Genomic DNA, 25200 nt, shown 5'->3' on the forward strand with positions numbered 1-25200 from the left:
CCACCTTCCTAGCCATAGAAGGTGCTTTTAACAACGTCCTTACAGAATCCATAGAAGAATCGCTCGTTAAGTTCGGTGTAAAAGACTTCATTCGAGAATGGATTATTTCCATGCTCAGTGGTAGGAAGATTCGAACCACTCTAGCCAATGTAATTGCAACAAAACACGTGAGTAGGGGAACACCCCAGGGTGGTGTCCTTTCGCCTCTTCTATGGCTTCTGGTCATGGATACAATTCTCGTTAAATTAGAGAGATGTGGAGTGAAGGCGGTAGCCTACGCGGATGATTTGGTGCTATTGGAGTCAGGAAAGTACACTTCTGTGATAAGTGAAATCACGGAGTCAGATTTGAAGAAAGTTAGCAACTGGGCCACGAGTTGTGAACTAGGAGTTAACCAAAGTAAAACTGAACTGTTTCTCTTTCCCACCAAAACTAAAGCATCGCCCTTCACGCTACCACGACTCAACGGTCAAATCCTATCATTGTCTTCCAGTGCAAAATATTTGGGAGTTATACTCGACCCTAAACTAAACTGGAAACTAAATATTGAAGTACGGGTTAAGAAGGCCTGTGTTGCCTTCTACGCCTGCAGCAAAACTTTCGGCAAAAAGTGGGGACTTCAGTCGAAGATGATCTTATGGACGTACATATCCGTAGTACACCCTACCTTAACATATGGTTCGATTGTGTGGTGGCCTGCTCTTAGCAAAGCCTATAACATTAATAAGCTAAAGAAGGTTCAGAGAACAGCTTGCGTGGGCACCACAGGGGCCATGCGTACTTGTTCAACGGACGCCTTAAACGTTATTTTGGATCTTCTACCAATCGACCTTTTTATTACATATGTACATAGTTTCCTGCAGCGCTATTAGGCTGAAGGAATCAAATAGCTGGTTGTCAAAACGTTATGGTCACAGCAACACTACGAAATTAATTCCCTCAGATATTATCGAGAGAAGATTAAGAGGATGACATCGTGTCGATAGGTTTCGACACAACCATCTTTACTGACGGCTCAAAGATAGAGTGCGGAGTTGGTTCTTGGATCTTTTCTGAGTCCCTAAATGTAGCCAAATCCTTTAGGCTTCCTGACTTTGCTAGCGTTTTTCAGGCTGAACTACTGGCAATAAGGGGGGCATGTAAGATACTTAAACAAAACCCAAACCACAACCGAAATGCGGCTATCTTTACAGACAGTCAGGCAGCTGTTAAAGCCATTAACTCGGCCATATCCTCATCTAAATTGGTCCAGCAATGTCGCGATGAGCTTGCGAGCCTGAATATTAACCTCGCTGTCACCCTGATCTGGGTTCCGGGCCATAGTGGTATCGTGGGAAATGGACGGGCTGACGAGCTGGCCAGGCAAGGATCGGCCCTTCATAGCTCACTTGCGGAAATGGTTAACATTCCTCATTGTGCTATGAAGGGTAACATCTTTTCTATCTACCAAGAAAATCTAGGAAGATATGGTCCACCTATAACAAAACCCGTACAAACGATCTTCTATGCAGGCCAAGGCAAGACATAGCCAGGATTGTTGCGGTTTATACCGAACATTGGCCTATAGGAGTTCATGCAGAGAAGTTGGGTATCTCTTACAACACCTTTTGCCGTAGCTGTAGTGACCAAAAAGAAAGTGAAACTATAATCCATTTCTACTGCAAATGTCCTGCTTTGGCAAACACCAGAATGAAATGCTTTGGAAAAGCATTCTTTCAAGAACTCGATGAGCTATCTGAGACAAAGATTAGAGACCTAATCTTTTTTCTCAATGCGACAAAATGGCTCTAACATAATCGCTATGAAGCTTCTCTATCAATCTATCCCTTTCAATCAATGGCCAAACGATTTTTTGGTATCAAAACGGCGCACTACAGCGCTAATTGGATCTCAGGCTAGGTTGCCTTGAGATCGCCAAACCTACCTACGATTTGAAAGTAGAACCCGAAATGAGTTTCGAATAGAATCAAAAGTAGATCGAGTATTTTATCTCACACAAAATATTGTTATTAATTTTTTGTAATATTGACAAGGGCACAAATGAAAAGTTTTAATTTTTTCTACTCAATTAAAAACATTTTATATTAAGATTAAAATAAATTTCAAATTTTTTGAGTGATATAAATTTATTTGTCCATTTCGTTTCTACAAAAAAACTAATATTCGTTAAATCTACGCCATTTGAAGTTATACACTAAAAAGCTACAAAACCAAAAACCACACAAAATTTGAATTATATTATACCTGCTTCTAACCTGCTTAACTTCATAAATACCTCCTGATTTTATTGTGCAAAACATGTGAAAAAAATCAATCTTTATTTTGATGCCCCTTGGCTCTTTTTAAATATACAACCGACAAAGTTTTTGTTATTCATATCTATTAATGTTATAATGATGAGTTTTAGAACAAAATTCTTTATCTCATCTCTTTTATACCTAAGTTTATAGTATTTGCATTAATGTTTAAAAATACCCCAAAAATTAATAAAACAAGAATATTAATGGGGGTATAACATTTGAAACATGATCACACATCATTAAAACTTCACCTTTACATCAATTTATATAAAAATATTCAAAAATTATTAATGTATCTCCATCTTCACATATCATAAAAAAAGGATACTCTTTCCTTTATATATTTTTGAAAAATCTATTTTTAAAAATGAATATATGTAAACAATAATAAAATTCCCTTCCCAAAAACAGAAGATATCAAGTGTCATTTTTTGAATAAACTCAGAACTTAACTACTGATGATGATCTTACCTTGTAGGATGTTTCTAGGAAAGAATATTTTCGATGTTAATGCACTAACTACGTTGCATCCATGTCTTTTTTAAATATTAATATTCCAAGAATCCAGAGTGTAGGTAGGTCTGTCTCTATAAAGTTGTCTGAAAAGAAACAAAAACAAAAACAACAATAAAAATATATAAATATTAATTAATTATTCTCTGTCATCAAACAGACAAAACTATTTGTTTAATTTAAACATTTTTATCTCTCCTATGTAGCTACTGCTTTGCTTCTGCTATCGCACACTTTAGTTGCATTTCAAATTTACTACGATAATCTTAGCAGCAGCGTTAACTTGAGGGTTTTTGAAAATATGAAAACAAAATTAAAATAGAGCAGATAAATGAAATGTAGTGTAAGTACAAGTACCTCACAGCTCACAACTTTTAGATACTTTATATCAAAATGAACAACAATAATAAATGTTGTAGCCGGAAACATAAATAATATAAAGTCGCCTTTTATCCACGGACCACTCCACGACCACAAGTTTTGAGAGTGGTACACATAATTTTATTTTTTGGAATTTTGTTTTTCTGTAATAATAGAGGACCACAATGATTACGATGATGCCTAGAGAAGCAGTAATCACATTTGTCTAAATTATTATTATTATCTCAAAGTTCATCTTGAGACCCTCCCCCCTTTTTTTTTTTATTTTTTTTTTGAGGTTTAATGGATGTAATGGACTTTATCTAAAGATGGTGAGAGGGGGGTGTGGGGGAGGCACGGTTTGAATTGTTTGTTCGAATGATGGATGTCTAAGCTTAATCGTTTCAAGAGATGGTCATAGAAGAATTAGATACTAAACCAGCACAAACCTCAGCAAGCAGCAAGTGTGTTTAAACAATTTATCAAGTACATACCTCTACGTCTATAAGTTGTATATACGCCAGAAGCTTCATATATGTGTATACGCTAAACAACGTGTACTCTTGAATTAAGATTTTGGCTAAAGATTTCGGTCTTTGAAGTGTAATGAAGAGCCCTTAAATTGGATTCGTGCATGCGATGGAAAATTACGACTGCTCTATTTTTGGATCTTTTAAGATTATAGATCCCCCAGAAGAAAAAAAAGTACTGACTTGAAGCTGATTGACTTCCCTATGATGTGCCCTCGAAAAATACCCGGAAATTATAATTGAAAGACCAGACAGATTGTTGTATATGAGTGGCCTGCAGCTCTACCCTGGCCTGGTCGACGGAGTCTCTTAGAAAAATAAAAAGAGCAACATCAGAAGACGACGACGACGAACGGAGGACGTCTTTCCCATTAACTTGGGTTGCGTTTTATTGTGGGATCGATCGGGATGGGATACCGCTTGTCGTTAAAATCCATTTGGGTTTTTTCTTTCCTTTGATGCAAAAATATGTAGAAAGGAATGCACTTCATCTTCATCTACAGATTTATATATGTACGTACATTGTACAGCCTACAAAGTACGTACCGTTGACGCCCGTTTTGATCCTTTGCCTATTGTTTTGCAAAATAAAGAAATACAACTAAAAAAAGAAGAAACACATTTTCAGAGGAATTATGTCGAGCATTGTTCGATTACAAAGCCGGAAAATTGAAATGTGAATTTATAATGGACAAAGATTGCATCCTGCAGGTAAAAAGGACGACGACGACAAGATGAAAACGATGACGACAACGATATGATGGCGATGACTATAAAACACACAATGGAACAGAGAACAGAAAACACGTTGCTCGTTTTAAGGTGGTTTTTATACAGCATCACATCAACACCATGCCCAAGCCCAGGACAGGCCATGCCAGGCGATTGGTTTGATGGCGAATCGCTAAAGGTATACCTACCTTTATCGCACTCTCTCTTTTTTTGCTAAGTCTCAGAACTCAGAATTCAAACTCAAACTCAAACCCTGAAACCACCTGAGGCATTGAATATTTTTGTTTGGATCTTTATTGCGTTGTTGTTTTCTAATCCTTGCAGGTATTTTTGATCCTTTTTTTTCTCTTCTTCGGTTTTGAAATTCCATTTATGTTGAAACAAGTTTAAAGAGTAAAACTATATTTTATAATAGTGTAAGGGATTTAGGATAAAAAGCAAAAAAAGGACACCACAAAGAGAACATAAAATGGATATTGATTTCAAAAAGCAATTGTTTGAACTGGTGTTGGTGATGGTGGTGTGCAGCAAAGGAAAACCGACTTTGCTAATTGAGCTGTTGCAAAGTCCTTTTTTTTCTTTCTTGTTCTTTTTCTGCACATAATTACTGGAATTCATGGGTAAACCTTGTGATGGTCCTTATACAGAGGGATAGAGGAGTAGAGTTGGTTGCAATGTGTTTTTGTTTTTTATTTTAATCCTTTTTGTTGAGAAAAACTCATGTTGTTGGGATTTGGATTAATTTTCAATTTCAGATTTTCTTTTTTTCTATAAATTATTAAAGTTTGAGAAAGAGATTAGATAATGATGTCGTTTAATGGCTTGGGGAAGATTGGGTGTGAAAAAAATGACCAATAAATATTGTAATTATGGAATCAATGTCTGTTATACTTTCTACTGATTAAAAAGAAGCAATTTGAAGGATTAGGATTTCGAGAACTGGGGATTAATTCATCTCAGATCTCAGGTTACAAAACCAGATTTGAAGACATTTTTCGTATTACCGAAGGTTGTCATAAAGTATATGGTATTACCTAATTTGTAACCAAATCTTTTGAGATATGGAATTTAATAGGGTTTTACCCTTATAATGATTAAACAGAGTGCGAGCAAATTAGGAGAGGAGGATAGGATTGGAAATTAGAAACCGATGCACTTTGGTTTTGAATGTCTGCACATCCTAATGAGTGGGAAATATTGAGTCAGGTAAAGCATTCCACATTCGCGTAGTGCAGCTAAAGAAAGAATCTCTGTACTTAACAGTACGTCCGAAATCGGGAAATCGGAATGATGGGCATTCCCAGCAGTACGGGTATTACGGTTGAATTGTTTAATGGGATGAATGCAACTGATTTTTTCACTAAACCATTGTTTATAAAAATAACAATAAAATAATTTCGACATTCGTGTTGGGCTAATAGAAAATTGAGACAAAAATTGTATTAGGCACCAATTTTATTGGAATCAAAAATTGAGAAAATTATCTTGTTTGGAGCCATTGATTTCGGGAAAATGGATTGGGAAAAATGATTTGAGAAACTTGACACCCTAATTTTTTATTAGTGAATATAATCCTGAGTTTTTTTACAATGCATTTGAGGCGGGAATACCAAGCTTCAGCTACATTTTGTGTGCGAAGAAAATTATTTTTTAGACAATTGGCAACTGACTTTAACTCGGGTTTATGTTTTTTTTCGACGCATCCAAAAAATTAGTTTTGAACCAGAAGTAAAGTTTTGAAAAGCCGTAATCTTCTGAACTTTTACTTAGCTCCGAAAAGAACACTCAAATGATGGAAACAAACATGCGTTGACGGAGTTTGAAAACATTAGATTTGGGGATTTCGTTTGAGGATTATCGGCATGGGGATTAAGATATGAGGGTAATGATTTTGTGGATTTTTAAAAGAGTGGGGATTTTGTTTTTGGAGATTTTGAACTTGGGCATCATGTTGATATCCCGATATTAATGTATACAACAATTTTTAAATGGCCTCTGCTGCTAAGCTGGGTGATGAGCCTACGAATGGTCCAGTTTTTGATGACTTTGGCACATAAATCAAAATATTTGGCCGATGGCATCGATTATGATGTTCTTGAGGGCAGCGGTGGTGGTTTTAAGATTATTCTTATAGACCTGCACCTTAAGAAATCCGCACAACTAAATCGCATACGGGGGTTCAAATTTCACGATTTTGGTGGTCAATAAGCATGCCATGTAACCGCTGGCTTACAATATTGATTTTGTCTTAAGCTAACGACATATAGCGTTGTCTATGAAGACAGATATGCCGTCGTCTGTAGACTCATTTTCAAAGAAGGACATACCGAGGACGCTTTAAGCCCAAAATCTACATCAAACAGTAACTTTATTTGGATGCATTGGCACCTCATGAATCTTGAGTAAATAGTTTTCATCTTTAATATGATAATTTTGCTTATTCACGTATCCATTGATCCAAAAATAGGCTTCATCGCAAAAGATGATTTTCCGATAAAAACTGGATGAACTACCCCAAAAACCTTATTAGCTAATTAGTCATGCTTTGTATGGTCGTTTAGTTTGAGCTTCTAGGTAAGTTGGATTTTGTATAGGTGCAGGGCCAAATCACGACAAAAAATTCACAATGTAGTGATCTGCGACGCGGAATTGCTTGCTTCGGATTCTGCTGATCTTGCGTTTCGCAGACGTACGCATGTTGGATGATTGTTCACTGAGCTGGTGCAGTCGAATTCAGCCACTACCAGTTAAATATTCGACTTGGAGTGATTACCATGTACCACATAAAAAAATCTTGGGCAAAGATCAACGAACGCAAGCAGTTAAGGGCTCAAATAACTGCTGCACAAGGTGAAGAAAGAAATGAGCTGAAGTCCTCGTACCACGTGAAAAAGAGAGAGGTTCACCGCAGTGTGCGCGGTGACAATTGGACCGTTTACAGAATAACCAAAGAGCTGCCCAATGCACACAGCTCAAAGCAACACATGTTGCAAGAAGTAGACGGTACTGTGATAATTTCGGTGGATGATCAATTCAGAAGCTGGAAAGAACACTTTTCCTCGGTTTTAAACCGAGCTTGCGCCTGAAGAAACTGTTCCGAGTACGCACCGCACCTTCCAGTAAGGATAAGATCGTTGTCGCAATTCAAGCACTTAAAAACAACAAAGCGGTAGGACTTGATGGAATTCTCGCAGATCTTTTACAAGCAGCGCCAACGTTATCAAGCAAACTGCTTCATCCGATCATAAAAGAAGTTTGGACCACCAAAAGCTTCCCCGATGAGTGGAAGATGGGAATAATCGTCAAGCTTCCAAAAAACGAGATCTAAAAAAGTGCGAAAACTGGAGAGCAATTTGCGTTCTACCTGCCTTTGCCAAAATAGTAGAGAAATTCATACGGAACTCATCAGTGAACACCTTGAAGCCTTACTCGATGCCGAAAAATCAGGATTCCGCGCTGAAGCCTCCTGCATTCATCTTTTCAACAACTTGCGGAGGGATCCAATGGACTTTGACATCGTATTTAAAGCAATTGGATTACGCGAACGATGTTTGCTTACACTCTCATAGGATCATGGATCTCCATCAAATGGCAACAAGTGTGGAGAGCGAAGCAGAAGTTGTGGGGCTGAAAATAAATTCTGGCAAAACAGAAATGATCAGCCTCGGAACCCGATCATCCTCTCAAATAAATATTTCCTCTCAACCTGTGGAAAAAGTGGAGAACTTTCAATACCTTGAAAGTATCGTCTTCATCGAAGGTGGAACCGAATAAGACGTCATCTGACTCATCGGCAGAGCAAAAGCGGCGTACTGTATGTTGTAGAAATTTTGGAGGAACAACTCTATCAGCTTAAGAACAAAGGTATGACTTTTTCGCACAAATGTCTAATATGTGCTTCTTTATGGGTGCAGCATTTGGAAGGTGACTTCAGCCATTACAAGAAAGCTGCAAAAACCTTCTTGAATGCCAAACAGTATATCAGATGAGGTCTTTTATAGAATGACAAGCCAGGAACCTATAGGCTCTATAATAAGTGGTAATGGATTGGATATACGCTTCGAATAGGTAACAGACCAAGCAATGCAATGGAATTTGCACACACATGAAGAAAGAAGAGCTGTAGGACCGAGATGCACAGGGCGCAGGACAGTCGAGGCAGAATCAGTGGCACTAGGTAGGAGTTGGAGGAAACCGTACACGTAGAAAAGGCTCTATGCCCTTTAAGGGGTTCATAACGGACGTAATAGATCTGAGGAATTAAGTAAGTAAGTAAGTACATAAAAAGGGCGCAACGCCCATTGTTGCTACGTGAAGAACACCAATTTTGTTGTTTTATTGTAAAAAATATATTTTGACAAAGAGAAACAATATGGCCTCCCCGATCTGTGAAAATCAACCTGTCCTTATTGGAAAACCCTTTACACTAGGGGCCTCAGAATTTATTATGGGCCACCACAGGAACTTACAACTAACTATTCTTCTATGTACGTAAGTTTGACTGAAAATTTAAATTGATAAGAGTTTTAGTTTTAAGATCGTTTATTAGAGTTTTGGTTATTACCGTTTGTTTTTCATTCTCAAAGGTCACCATCATTCGCAGAAAAAATTGATTGAAATTGCCAGGCTTGAAAAAGAATGAAATCTATCAGGAATGCAATCTTTTGTATCCACCTAAAGATTAGTACTCTTACAATTTTTTGACTATGAAAAGATTGCAATCATTTTCACTTCAATTAAACTCAAAGACTTCAAAAGAATGGAAATAATGCATAAATCCTCAAATGAATGCAATCAAATGATTGGATACAAAAGGATTGCAAATCATTGGTGATTTTAAAATTTGAATTCGCAGTCTCTAGATAAATTCAATAAATGGAATACTTACATTGCTTGAAAGTTGCATATTCAAAGATATAGCTTGATCTAGATTTGTTGCCTTAAAAGACAATCTTATAACATTCTATTTTTTAGTATAAGTACAATTTTATTTTACTATTAAATGTTTTCTGAAAAATTCTTCAAATTTGGCCCATTGCATCACTTAAATATTTTTACTTAGTGAAAAAAATGCCATAAAATTATAATGTAAGTACATATAGCTATGCATCAGCCAAGAACTGCTAATGCGTTCTTTTGTCTGAAGACATAAGTCATTCAAGGTTCAGGTAAACCATCAACTGTCCGTACATGTTAGTCATCACATCAAGTTGATGGCTTTTGGTTTTGATAATTTATAGGAAGCCAAAGTAATTTTACGAGGGATGGTTAAGTGGTTTGTCATAAAATTTCAACATAAAAATCTTTATCTTTTAATCATCTTTTTATATTTATGGTATATCTTATAAATACCTGCACGCAATTTTTTTTAAAACCAAACAAAACAAAGAAATAGACATTTATTTTTTTAATTGTTTTTGCTGATTGGAAAAAACAAACAAAAAGAGACGAGTACAAAAAAGACTAAAAGCGTTGCGTTGATTGGCATAAAAACACCCTGAAGTTGATTTTGTTGATGATGATGAGTTTATGAGTAATTAACACAGATAATTTTATTATTATTGTTGAAAGGACTCAAAATTCAGATCAATTTAATTGAAATTCAAATTGAGCAACATAAGTACGTTCGTCCAATGAAAAGTATCTATAAAATATACCTGTGTTTAAATCTGCACTCTATGCTCAGCTCATGCTTAATGCACTTTATGTCGTTGTCATTACGGTGACAGTGAGACAGTGAATTCGTGAGTGAGTCATTACGAAATTTGAAATTCAAAACATTCCAATTGTGGGTTTGGTGCTGAATTTCATTCGACGACGATCGAGCGTCGAGAGATTGAAAATCGAGATCACTTAAAAAAAGTATCTATATACATTATGTGCGTTATCTAATCTGTCATGCAACGAAAACGCGACTATCCGACTCCAAGACGGACGACATATTGCTCTTAAGTAAGGAAAATTACTTAAGTGCGACAAAATACAACAAAACTAGTCTAGCATATCTCAACACTTTTATATCGTTGGGGTTGTCATCGTTGTAGACGTCGTCGGTTGGTCGGTGGGCAAAAAAAAGTATCTTAATTAAGAGGTGCCAGGAGACGAGTGGGAGAGGGCCACGCACTGAATTCCCTCGCATGTGAAATAGATATTTTTAACACCTGATTATTATTAAGTTCCAGGAAAGAGTAGCAAGCAAAGCATCAGATGCAACCGATCATGCTGATGGTTGGGCAAATACCATCACATACCGCCGCATCGCACTGCAACTGCAACTGTAAGATTGAATTGAATTTCTTTAATTAAAATCCGAAGAAAAATGAATTCGAAACGAATTCATAAATCAAGCATTCATCTTCATATCATTGCAAATGGAAGGAGTAGCGGATATATAGATACACGATATACTCGTAGTTACGAGTATCTTTTTTAGATCTTTTTCGAAGAGCGCGCTGGAGATCAGTCTCAGTGAACCTCGAGCAAATAAATCAAATCCATAATGCAGTCTGTCTGGTTGTGGCGGTTGGTGGCGGTGGATGTATGGAAGTTGGCTTTCGGTGTTGTTTTGGTGTGGGGTTGTTCCTCGAAAAGCTGTCAGCGTTTTGGGATCGTCGTCGTCGACGTTGCTGTTGTCAGACTTATATTTGTATAGTACGTTGCCGTCGTGTGCTGAAAATTATTGCATATTGCCGCCACCACCAATACCGCCGCCATTCCGCTGTCACTTCAATACACATTCGCCTCCGTGGCAGATGTAATTCCAGATATTGGTGGTTCGGTAATGGTATCTATAGAGATGTACTTTTATCTCTTGTCGGAAATAATTGCAAAAATTTCGAAATTATACAGAAAAGCTGTATGGATATTTTTGTAAGGGTCTTTTTCTCGCATTTAAAATTTCACACATTGCATATAAATTGTCAACGGGGAAAAGAAAAATCATTTACAATGACAAATGGGTGATAATAATGATTATATTTTAGGAACTTGCATACATAATTTCATTCAAGGCAATTTAAGACCATTTTAGAAGCGAACATCACTAAACGGAGCCAGAGTAATGTCATATTCTTATGGAAGTAATGTCAAAAAATGTCGTAATATCTTTTAAAATGGCGTCAAATGTCTAAATGATGACATTTATGTTTCAGATATAGTGACAGAGGAATAGGCCTAATTCATTCGAGAAATATTTCGTTAAGGGTTGCGTTAAGGAGTCTTCAAGCGAAACACAAAAATGTTTTCAATAAATTTCAAAAATGTTTGCAATCTAGGGAGTTCTCCAATAAGAGGTTTCATTTTAAATAGGGCTCTATTTGGGTAATTGTTACATTTAAAGGTAGCATTTTTTGAAATTTGACAAGCTAATACTACACCATTATGAAAATAGAAACGTTTGAAGCTTCTACAATGCATAGAAATTGTAAGAATTCACTACCAAAAGGATGAACATTGTTTTAGCTACAGCTTGAAAAACTAAAGGGCGTTTGGGGCATCATGAAGCAACTTCTCGATTAGAAATATTGAAAATAGGGGCTGTCAGGCCAAGTTATTGATTTGACCAATCGAAATTAATAAAGAGAGTATTGCTGTTATACCCTTAGATTTGAAGAAAACACTGTTTTTGGAATTTGGAATTCTTTCGTAGTTTTATCGATATTTTTACAAACAATGTTTTGTCGAATTGGCCAGTTGCATTCCACCCCCTAAACGATTCAGCCGTAATACTCGTACTTCCAGAAATGCTCATCAGTTTACCCTTGAGCTCAATTTCGGGCGTATTGTCAAGTATAGAGATTCTTTCTTACATCGCACATCGAGAATGTGGAATTCTTTAGCCTATTCTGTTTTTCCCTTCTATTTTGATGTTCAGAACTTTTTGACCAATGTGCACCGGTATCTCCTTTTAAATTCAATGAAAATGCCCGATTTCTACCTAGGAGGCTGCATAAGCAGAATTGTTAAATTTGATGTTTGGAAAAACCACTAATAATTGCTGAAAAGCCTTTTTCATTCTCCGCATTGGGTCATTGTATAGTGCGTTTTTTGGGGTGGCGATGGGGGCAATTTGATTGGACCTTATTTTCTCGAAAATAAGACTACTGCAACAGGTTATGGTTAATATGAATTGCACTACAGAGCTATGATAGATTATTTGTGCGACCATTGTTCGAAGATAGACGACGTTTACTTCCAAAAGGAAGGTGCAGAATTGCATGGAAATAACCGAAATTTTGAGATAAATGCTTTCTGACAGTGTTATTTTTCGTAGTGGTTGTCATAATTGGCCGCTGAGCCCCTTTTTTAACAATAAGATTTAAAATTATGCATTTTTCTTAGAATAACGTTAAAGATAAATTCTATGTAAATGTGCGAATTTCTTCTTTCTTCTCAATTAATAACTTTCTCAAGTAATAACTTTCGCCAGCTTACTCGATATTTAGCTTGCTGCCTCCAGTTTTGAATACCAAGTTGACGTGTGTCGGCTTCTTGTTCACTCAGGCTTGGCGTTTAATACCTTATGGGCTGGAGCTTCGATGTTCCTTAGCTCGACATGCCCTAGATTTCTTAAGCGTTGAACACGCAGTTTTTTGACCAATTACAAGTCGCTGAACAGCTCCAGATCTTACTTTGCCTGTCAACACAAACCGGACCATAGATCGTACCTTACTCTCGAAGATACCAAGTAATCCTTCATCCGCCGTGGAGAGGGTCTATGCTTCTGCACCATACAACAAGACTGGGATGATTAAGGTTTTGTACAATGCCTTTTTGGTACTTCGAGATAGGGCCTTATTCCTCAACTGTTTACTTAGGCCAAAGAAACAGCGATTAGGAAGGGTAATTCTACGTTTGATCTCACGCTGATGTTATTTGCAGAACTAACAGCAGTGCCCAGCTAAGCAAATTCGTTTACCACCACGAAGCTATACCTGTCAATTGTCACGTTTTGACCAATTCTACGATATGAATCGACTCTTTTTGACGACAGTTTTGTCCTCGTAAATGTCAAGACCCATTTTCTTCGCCTCAGACTCGATATTAGAGAAGGCACCAATTGCGAATTTATCATGAAAAAATTTCATAAATAGAATACAAGCCTAGTCGTGGCAGTTATTTGGCTTATAATGTTATTCGTTCTTTAGTGACATACCTTTTCTTTAAAAATTAAATAAATATCAATCGATTTCTTCTAAAAAATAACCTTTTTTTGTTAAATATCAAAATGCAACCTCTTATTGGAAAAAAAGTTCTAGAGTTCGTCTATTTCAAAATTATGACACCTCCCATAATCCCTCTAAGCCTCGACACAAATTTAGATTTAAAACTAACGAAAATCACACATCATTCAAACATACTTAAGATTGGGGGTTTTGAAAAGGTTAAATGAAAGCGTCATTTCCAAAAAACGATATACTAAAAAGAATGATATCGAACTTCAAATCATAAAATTACCTCAGCCAGACAATTGTAAGGACATCATAACGAGTCATATGTACTTATAACAAAGTCTCACCAAAAATCTCGTCGTCTAAGTCCTCGTCACCAAACACTAATGACGGTATAAGTCCCTAAGAACTTCTTTGAGGTTTGATTTGAGTCAGGTAAAAATTAGATTTTTCATAAATTTGTTGATTGATTTTATTATTTTGTGGAAGAATTTTAAGACTTTCAAACATTCATTGGAATACCTGCCTAGAACCTTGAACTTATTTCCTTATATTAAGCAACATCATAACGATACCCTATACTATACAATAGTCAGTCATGCATGTATCTAGCTTCTAGTTAATTTATCTAGGAAATACCAGATACAAAATAAAAACAAAAAAGCATAAACAAGAATCTCATCTGATGTATTTGATCTACGGTTCATTTACGCATATATGCGACTCCTTCTCTTCCAGCAGCGGAGCGCCTGTTTACGTTTTGATTTATTATTCAGCAGAGCTATGAATAGAGTTCCCCAAAGAAGCGACTTTGCTTTGCAAAACATTCACAACAAGCCGAAAGTAAAAAAGTAAAGTAAAAAAAAAAACACGCAAAATACCTACGTCAGTCCGCTTACCGACAACCAAACGACCGACACGACGCGACGTTCGCTATGACGAGCGACGCACCCATCATCATCACCGCGCTTAGCTTTGTGCAAGCAAAACAACATGCTCAAATGATAATTGAATGAGCTCCTTCCGTGACACGACGGCGATGAATACGAGTACGACGATGGAACATCAACTATCATCGTCAGGCGTAAGCATTGAGTACAACACTTCACCGAGCTCCGAGAACCCCGGCCATATCACAATGTCTCAAGCTTTACTAACAAAAAAAAAGCCGCGGTGTGTTGATGCCTGATGGTGCTGAAGCTGGATGATGATGCCACAGCCATGGCATGGCATTGCAAGGCAGAACGCATCAGTGTCCAACATATGGACACGCGTTAATAAATTGCATTTAATGGAAATTGGCTAAGTGAAAGATTTGAAATAATCAGATGCCAGAGTTTGGTCCATCTCCGTCTCGTCGTCCTGCGGCAGTGCGGTGGCAATGGCAGTAGCGAGATTCTGTTTGCGGTCATTGCACACAACAACTTTATATACCCTCGCTCGACACTTACGAGCGCCATGCAATCACTTAAAATTCCATTTCCATTTCTCTTTACAAACAAACCAAAATTGAATTAAAATTGTTTTTTGTTTTTTGTTTTTTGTTTTTGTTTTATTAAATTGATGATGTGTTTCGTTTGTTTTTCTGTTTTGGTAGTTCATGATCGTTCGCATGTTTATTTTGCCCCGCATTTTTGTTTAAAAATTTAAAAAATTAATCTTTAATAGCCGAAGATGCCGAAGTCGATGCGATGATGTTCCCTCTGTGCTTTAGGTATGTATGTGGGTAGCGTAAAAAACACACCCCGACCCCAATGTCAAGCATCATCTTTTCAGCTTAAGCCTCAGCTTCAGCATCAGGTTCGGAAATTCGAATACCTTGAAGAAAACTTCGCTAAATTTAGCCCAAACAACGGATATTAAGGAGGCTAATATTTTGTATTTTCATTTTTTTCTTCTTGCTTTTTTTTCTGTTTTCTTTTTTCCTGTGATTTTGAGAAAGGATGCGCACTACAGGTTATACGATTGAATTAATAATATTTCTTCTTATTCTTCTCAAGTTTTTATATTCTACATCCATAGAAGGTAGGTATTTTTTTTCATCCTGAATCCCTGTTTAAACAGCACTCCTCTCTCAATTTGTGATGCAAATATGATTTTTTTAAGGGTTAGTTATTGGGATTTCTAAAAGATAAAGGTGTAGTTAATTTTTGTAAACTAAGGTTAAAATTATACAAGTTTTACTTTATAGACACTTGGACACTTAAAATTAATAAAACAAAGAAAATAATCAAATTTTCTAAAAACAAACAAAAAAGTACGCATACGCCCAGGTGAACGTTTTTAAATAGATTCACATAAAGTGGCTATTTTCATGAAAAATTGCAATATTTCGATTTTTTGAAGAATTATTATAATTCGTGGTAAGTAAAATTTTCAAATAAGAGTGAATTTTCGTAATCATCATAAATAGTAAATATACGTTTTTGTGTCAATATCTCGACGTTTGAAACTGTTACATGTCGTTCTTTAAGACTTTCGACAGTTGCTGACAATTTCTGCGTTTAGCCTTTTAATAAAAAAAAAGTTTTGGAATTCGAAACATTTTAAAGCTTTGGTGAACAACACTATTTTTGACTTAATGGTGTTGCTTTTTTGACATCTTGATCAAGTTGACATAAATAATCAAGTTGGTTTTTCTTTTTGCCAGAAACTCGTAGAAATTTTCAAAAAGAACAAACTACCAAAAGTCTGTTGATTTCTTCAACTATCTTCTCGAACTATGATCAATTTTATTCACAAACATGACTGACTCAAGTGATGAAATCGAATTTTGCCTAAATGTTGGTACACACGAAGTTGCGGCTTCCTTCATTCTCTTTCTCTAGGGTCCGGTGAAGTTCAATCGCTTGAAATGCAACACCGATCTAAATCTTCCTCCTTCGAATTGGTTGACTACATCCGCAGCAGCTATGGCCTCCACAATGCCTTATATCATTCGTCAGGGTTTCCAAGCTTTCGAATGGCCCACATTTTTCTGGATTGCGTTGGAGAAGTTGATGATGTCTCAGATGCGGAAAACATGAAGAAGCTCCTCAAGTTGCCGTACTCGAGTAAGAGCACTATAAGTATGATGGTCCATTAAGTGGGAAACACTCTGCTCATCGATGAATTGGACATCCAAAAGTGATTGGCGATGGCTGAGGCCCTTCATTCTCGATACCATCATTACGCTTCGTCAGCGTGAGAGTGATATCAATTTCTGTATGAAGGACGAGAGCCGGGAGGCGATCCAAACCAAGAACCTTCAATCGAAATTTCTCTATCACATTGCAGGGGGCAACAAGTTCGCCAAGAAGCAGGCTTAAAACCTGGGACATGTTAGCTCCAAGCCATTGCCGATATTGGGACCTATCCTGCCAGGGCCCAAAATCCATAAGAATGTACCATATACCAATTCCTCCCATTAATTTAATCGCATCGTGGTGTGGACATTCGAAGACATCTGCATGCTCATAGGGACCGATATGGCCATCTTCGGAGGCCCCAATTGGCCATGCATCTCCCAAGTAGAACGAAAGTAGGAATCCATCCATTATAAACCAAGAAAATGATGTGCTTATAAAGGGTTTTCTAATAACAACTTTCCCATTAGGAGAATACGAATGGTCCATCGGATTTAATTTTTGAATGATCTTAGACTTGTATTAGTGTAAGCTAAGATCGTAACGCAAAATACATCATAATGTAATCTGCGCGATGCCCAATTGTTGAGGACGACCGTGGATCATTTGCTACAGACGACTGAACAGCAGCAATAGATAGATAGATAGATAGATAGATAGATAGATAGATAGATAGATAGATAGATAGATAGATAGATAGATAGATAGATAGATAGATAGATAAATAGATAGATAGATAGATAGATAGATAGATAGATAGATAGATAGATAGATAGATAGATAGATAGATAGATAGATAGATAGATAGATAGATAGATAGATAGATAGATAGATAGATAGATAGATAGATAGATAGATAGATAGATAGATAGATAGATAGATAGATAGATAGATAGATAGATAGATAGATAGATAGATAGATAGATAGATAGATAGATAGATAGATAGATAGATAGATAGATAGATAGATAGATAGATAGATAGATAGATAGATAGATAGATAGATAGATAGATAGATAGATAGATAGATAGATAGATAGATAGATAGATAGATAGATAGATAGATAGATAGATAGATAGATAGGTAGATAGCTACGGGTACTACAATCTGTTCGATATGCAGCCTGGAATTCATTGAGTATATTGTTGTTTTCGATCCAAGTAGTGAGGTGGTTCAGGAGAACTGAGGTGAATAGTTTGTAGAGGGTATCTAAAAATGAAGCAATTCGATAATTAGATACAAGACTAGAGTCACCTTTTTTGAAGAGCGGAAAGATAATTGATTTTTTGAAAGATGTTGGTATTGTTCCTGTTTCGTAGATTCTTCTCAGCCAAATATGAGCGTCCCTAATCAAAAAATTACCCGCATTCTTATAAAACTCAAATGCGATGCCGTCTATCCCCGGAGCTTTGTTTTCTTTTGAAGATTCAATCGCAATCTTTACTTCATTCAAATGTGATCAAGTTCAGGTATTTCAACTAGATTTGTTTCACAGGAATATTCTATGCTGCTAAATCAATCTGAATTAAGGGAGTTTTTGAAATATGACATGCATTCGAAAGCTGTTATTTTGGTTCCAGAATATTCGAAGGATTACCACATATCTCTTTGGCCAGTTTCCACCAATCTTTTGCTGTGGTAATACTTGCGAGTTGACTTTAAATGCATTGGTAGTACGAATGTTGTTTTTCTTTACAACTGTTTTTGTACTTTTTATTTGCTTCACAATAGTTTTTTCAGCTTGCATCGAGACCATATTTTTGTAAATGCTAAAGTGAAGATTTTCGAGCTTATGACAAGAGCAGCAATATATTTTCCATTTTTTTCAATCCGTTTTTTACCTACATGTTAACATCACACAACAAATATACCTATAGACTTAAATGCTTGTCTACTATTGCTATTAAGATCGAAAACTGGAGTTAACGCTCTTGAAACTGTGGTTACTTTTCTGAATTCTAGTTTCGATACAAAATGTTTGCAGACCTTGTTTGTTCGTATACTCGTACGTTACCAACATGAAAATGTTGAGTTCAACGAATAAACTAAGTTTTCAACTTCGATGATAAGTGCAAGCATGAGTTGTCAAGACCCTACTAGAAAACCCGATACTTCCAACTTTCTAAATCTCCACCAGAAAATCTTAGTTTTGAAATCAAAACTCAATTTCAAATGCCTTGTTTAAGCATTTTAAGATGTTAGGGGATGCATGCAATTCAGAATGTGACTGTTCAAAAACCAGGATATTATGGAAAAAGGACTTTGTTAAATTTCTGTATCAGTTAAAGTTTAACCGACCATTATCACACAAGAAATATAGAAACAGACCTTCCCTCTTTAAGCGGTGTTAGTCTTCTTTCCTTCTTCATCAAAGCAAAAACTGATATCAGTTGAAGAACGAAACAGCTCAATTTTCAACCAAAATTGACCAATTTTTTTGATTCGATTTTTGAAACATAAATTCATCTTAAAAATTTGGAAAATTTGTATCTATGGTAAATAAGCAATCTTCCAAATCTTGTAACTTATTTAAGAATCAGGACATCAGAAAGGATAATATGTTGAGGAATATCCTAAACAAAATTTCCTTCAAAATCAAATTCCAAATATGTACCGAGGAACTGCCAATATTTGGGGACCGTTTTTGATCCTTTGATATTAGACATTAATGCGCTCGAAGGACCTTGAAAAAAGTATCAGTGGAAAAGAAGACTTCTTATTTACAAACACCAATTTGTCTGAATACTAAAAATATTGAAATTACAAAATTTCGGCTCTGAAAAAAAACCATAGAACAAAAATCCGTGACATTTGAAGCCCTATCAAAAAAACTATGTGCAAATAGGACACGTTTCATCCTTTAAAAAAATAGTTGATTTTTTCGAACAATAATTTTTGTTCAACAAATCACTCAGATTCTTCTTATTGAAGAAACAAAAATTCTGTGACAGTTAAGGCCCAATCAAAAAATTTGCGTACAAGCAGGACACATTTTTTCCCTAAAAAAAGCAAAAACTTACGACCTTCTCGTATAAATTTTTACCCTATGGGGGAATCCTTCCATCTCCGGTGTGTTTTGAATGAACAAGTTGAAAAAAAAGAAGAACAAAAAATCAAAGCACATTTATTTATACCTTTGCCTACATTCGTCGTCGTCAACGTTGTTGTTCGTCGTCGATGACGAGGACGACAAGCGAGCGACGACGTGCAGTTCAGCTCAGCTCAACTCCAACTCAGGTGCGGTTGTGAAGCTGAGCGGAGAGGGATGAATGTTTCCCTTTTGATTTTTGCCTCGATTTTAAAATTAACAAATCAGTGAATACACTCAGTGTACCGTAATATTTTAACAACGTAGAGTACACACACACATACTCACACAAAAAACAACACACACACACATACACGAAGAAAAATATACCGAATGAACGAACAAACGAACGAACGAACAAACGAAGGAACCCATAGAGCAGGATGGAAGGGATGTTGGAAGAAATTTAAGGCGCAAGCTTTTCTCCCCTTCCGCTTGGCGTAGTTTAACACAATAGGGTTGCAGTATACCATAGTACTGTATATCTAAAGCGTTATATTAGTGGCAATGGCAGCCAGCGCTCGGCAGCAAGAACGGAACCCCATTGGTAACGTTTATTGAAATCAGAAGTTTTTTCTTATTTAATGTTTTTTTTTTTTATTTTGTTGAAGATGAGGACGGGAATCAAAAAGCGTGAAAAGCTCACTACTAAATGTATAACCTTCTTTCCACCATCCCTTACTGCGCTCCATACCTCACCACGACGACGCAACCACGGTTCTTCTTGTGATGCCAAGTTAAGACTATGGTTCGTTCTATTATTGTGGTCCTTTACTATAAACTCCTTCCATTCTTTAGATTTATATAGAGTCTCAGGGCATGAAGGGGTTGTATGGAGACTTACTGTGGAGTAAAGGGATGTGATTTGAACTGTTGAGCGCACCCATAACAGCTGAAGCATCAACCTTATACTCTTCGCGTAAAAAGGTTAAAGGAATTATGAAAATATTTCTATTCCCCCACCGCCGCCGGCCGCCCATCGAGGGGAACCGAACCGAAGCCATAGTCCTCAAAGCCGCCTCAACCACCACCACTGTCCTAACTGTTCCTGTAGCCTGTGTGACTTTCTGTCCTCATTTATATTTGTTCTGAGTTTACACACATACGTGAAAAAGAGGTGGGGGGGAGGTTAGTCGAGAGGGGGAAGGTTGGAAACGAATGAACATTGTTAGCGTGTGCCGTAAACATTATTCCGCTCAGGAAGTGTATGTCTTTTAATAAGGTACCAGTACCAGGACCTTTTGTCTTCAAAAATCCAATCTCAAAAACCTACACACAGCCCATCTTCTCAACCCGTTGCGTTGTTGTCGTCGCTGCCGCCGTTTTTGTAGCTTGTAGCACCCATCACCAACATTGAATAGGAATAGAAACAGAAAACCAGCCGAGCCGAGCCGATAAGAAGGCAACGAAGAAGATTGAGAAAAGCAGTTTTGTGTGCTCCTGAGTTCTGAGACTGAGATTTCTGTGCAAGAAAAGTCCTTCCCAGTAGGTTGACACTTAATTTCTGCACCAGAAATATGTGCGGCATATAATAATCTGACTGATGGTGATGCGAAGGGGCTGAGGACGACAGGCGGTATAGATATGAAAGCAACAACCAACAACTAAATATTGTAGAGGAGCTTCAGAACTGTGCTTCAGAGAATTTCTATGATTTAGGTCGAAGAGGATGGTGGAAAATGCCTGCTGCGTTCTTCTTCCACAGGATGATGGCGGGCGCGGTAACGGCGATGATGGAGATGGTAATGGTGGTTAGTACCGCGTCGCCTTTGTGATTCAATCACAATTTCAATATTTTGTGAGGCAGAAATTCAAATGTTGTTCCAGGAAGCCGAAGACAAAAGCACTTGGTTGAGTTGTAAAGTTCATAACTAAGAGTTTTTTTTTTTATATATAGAAACGTTGACGACGACTTCTATTCCATGGGGAGTTGTCCTGACTCCCAATGTAGTAGGTATTGTTTATCTTTCTCCTTCTTCATAGTCATGTTGTAAGTTGGTTGCAATTATAATTGTACAAGTTGGCGATCTTTTGCGGTACCTATAAATGTAGAAAACGACGATGACGTTAACGACAACAGGGAGCAACTGAGTTCGCAATTAAAGTTGTCGGAGGAATTGAAATGCCATCGCGTTTACATTCATTTCAAGAATGAAGAAGGAACATTCCACCATCATGCATCTATGAAAAAAAAAGAGGGCTGTTCAAAAGGGGGGGCAAGGGTATTCCAATATATACAAAGAATTTAATTGAATAAAAGACCAGAAGCAGAAAAAGGGTCTGTTGTTTTTTTTTTTTTTAAGTTTGTTCTCAAGACTTTGATGACTTAAGCGTTAAGCGGAGCTCATTGTTGTTATTTTTACTATTTTCTTGAAGACATCCAGTCGGTAAGAAAAAAAAAAAAACTAAACAAGATGGCTTTCCAATGACTTTCCGACTTGTCCCTCTCTTGAGATTGTGTGTCTGTGATGTTGATATATTTAATTGGTTTGATTAAAAACACATGTTTATGGCTTCTTATTTATTCTCAATTCAATTCGAAGAAAAGAAAATACAACAGCATTTCTTTTCCTCTTCTGTACATATAATCTCCGTTTATCCATCCAGGAAGTCCCTTACTTCGTTCGGAGGGGGTTTTCCCTCTTATACGACTTACGACGAGAGTTCCTACAACAAATTTATTGGAGTTGATTAAAGTCCACCGACTTCTTGGAGTTTTTTTTATGTTCGAGCAGGTGCTTAGTATTTAACGCTTCCTTACTTCCCGGATTAAATCTTCAGAAGTCTCGTCTATAGAGAGTCTATACGAGGACGGAACGACCAAGCCACCGACGCGTCGCGACACCGGCCGCCACCTGGGGCTTCAATATAAAGATCCTATGACGAAGTTAAATACAACTCACCCTAGGACTAAATGGGATGGGAGATGGGACTATATCCGTAATTAATGATGTCGCGCGAGGTATTTTTTCGTATACTCCCTGCATCCATATATAGCCAAAGGTATAGGAACGATTATGTATGTACCTTGAAGTTGCAATATAAATTGCTTGTTGCCTGTTGTGTTAATAAGTTTTCTGGATATAAATTATTCATGGGCCCGTGAAGTACTAATAAACACCCCTTATTCCATCTAATAGCCTGTAATTAACTCCCAACAAAACTCGTCCTCGTCTTCGTTCTCAATCCTCAATCCTCATCCTCGTAGTCGTAATCATTTTTGTTTGGGTAAAGAGCGGGGAATGAAAAGAAGAGCGAATGAAATAACAATAACAACATGAAGGTGTCCACCGACCGACACGGTTCTGATGGTCACAAGCAAAAAGCCCAGTTTCTAGATTAGAAGGAGTATTTTGTATGCTCATGGGATAACCCATCAGGATAGCCGCCCATATCAAAGAGGAGACCAAATGAATAGACGGCGTGGCGGTAGTGTGGCAGGAATTGTTACAAAAACCTATAGCTACCTAGTCGTAAAAGGGGAAAAGAGTTCAGTTCGATTAGTTAAAGAAGAAGGGCAGTATTTTGCTGCTTTGAGGTCGAATACAACATGAAACGTGGGTAGAACCATGGAACAAGTGAGGTTTGCGTGTCGGATATTGCTGTCGTTCAGGATCCTTTATATGGGGGAACCCCCTCAAAGGTATACATTTGTATCCAAATTCACCCACTCACCATTTAACAAAATTCAATGGATGCAATCCACCCAATAGATACCTAAAGGTATTGTTTATGTACAGTTGCGGTCAAAAAAATGAATTTAGTTTGAAATATTTTAAAAGATTAAAATGGTTTTTGAGATTAATGTTTCTGTTATTTAGATGTCAATGGGTTCTAAACTCTTTGCAGAGGCAGGGACAAATTAGAAACATGCTAAATGAAAAATACGTTTTGGAGATGATTTTTAGTGCTGTTTTCGAATTAAAACTTTAATTTAAACAATTTGTTCAAGTTTTAAAAATACCCGTTTTCAAAATTAGTAACTTGCCATAGGAAGTTATTGTAATGGGTCCGATTTTTCAAATTGAAAATTTTTCCATTTCTCGACGTTTCAAGGTCCCTAGAGTCGAAATAAAAGATTTTTAGAAAGATGTCTGTGCATGCGTGTGTACGTACGTCCGTATGTTCGCGACGTTTTTTTCGTCGTCTATAGCTCAAGAACCAGAAGAGATTTCGACTCCAAATAAATTTTGTTATGCAGATAATAAGGCAGAAAGATGCAGAAAGGGCTCTCAAGAAAATTGCATGGGTGTTTTTTTTAACCGCAGCAGTTAAAAAAAAAGGTGCACATTTTGGTTAACCCTAAATATCTCACGAACCTATGACGCTAAAGACTTGAATTAAATTTGATATCATATATTGTAACGGGATACAAAATGTTGTGCAATTAAAAATAACGTTTTTAACATGCTGTAACATTTTGAGAAAAATAAAATCGACAGTTTTTTTTATAAAATGTAAAAACCTATAAAAAACATTACTCAAAGTAGGTAAAAATTGATTTTCGACTCAAATATCTATTCAAAACTTTGAGATATTGGCTTTAAACTATCATTATCTTTTGAAAAATATTGTTGTCAACATTTAGTAAAATGTTGAGAAAAACCGAATTGACAGTTTTTTTTACAAAAAGTAAAAACCTAAACAAAATAAAAAGAATACAAGTTGGTAAAAATTGATCTTTGACTCAAATATCTTTTCAAAACTTTGAGATATTGGCTTTAAACTACTTTTTTATTTTTAAATATATTGTTGTCAACATTCAGTAAAATTTTGAGAAAAATGAAATTGACAGTTTTTTTACAAAAAATAAAAACCAAAAAAAAAACAATACTAAAACTTGGTAAAAATTTACTTTCGACTCAAACAGCTTTTCAAAATATTAATCACGACATTTTGTTAAGATAAGAAAAGTTTGAAGTCAATATTATTCTTTGTTCTCGAAATACTTGAGTCGAAAACCATTTTTTTAATCATTTTTTAGTTGTTTTTGTAAAAAATGGTGTCAGTAGGATTTTTCTACAAAATTAACTCAAAGTTAACAAAAATATTTTGCATTTGGTAAAATAAGATTAATTTCAATATATGTTTTTGCATCGAGATATTTTAGTCAAAAGCCGATATTTGGGAGCATTTTTTAAAGGTTTCTTATTCCTCATAAAAATATTGGTACCTGCCTTGTTCTAAAAAAAATAACCCCACACCAAAAAGTTGTTTTAAATGTTGAAATTTTATTATTATTATTTTATTATTAAATTTGAAATCCATTTTGTTTAAGTAAAATATTTAAACGCTGTATTTCGAAATACCAACTCAGTTCTTTTACTTCATACCAAGTTAAAGATATTCTGCAGTTCTATTTTTTTGACCGCAACTGTAAC

At 36.4% G+C, this 25200-nt stretch overlaps 1 protein-coding gene across 6 annotated transcripts in view; it reads right to left on the reverse strand.

The window, feature by feature from the left end:
• LOC129940367 (protein slit) overlaps positions 1 to 25200 on the reverse strand; it is a 224096-nt gene that overhangs the window by 135370 nt on the left and 63526 nt on the right. For all 6 annotated transcript variants that reach the window (XM_056048685.1, XM_056048683.1, XM_056048682.1 and 3 more), the window contains exon 2: positions 2772 to 2899. The gene's annotated coding sequence lies outside the window, so the exon portion shown is untranslated. The remainder of the gene's footprint in view (positions 1 to 2771; positions 2900 to 25200) is intronic.

The sequence above is a fragment of the Eupeodes corollae genome, chromosome 1 (genome assembly GCF_945859685.1).
Source record: "Eupeodes corollae chromosome 1, idEupCoro1.1, whole genome shotgun sequence".
Lineage (NCBI taxonomy): Eukaryota > Metazoa > Arthropoda > Insecta > Diptera > Syrphidae > Eupeodes > Eupeodes corollae.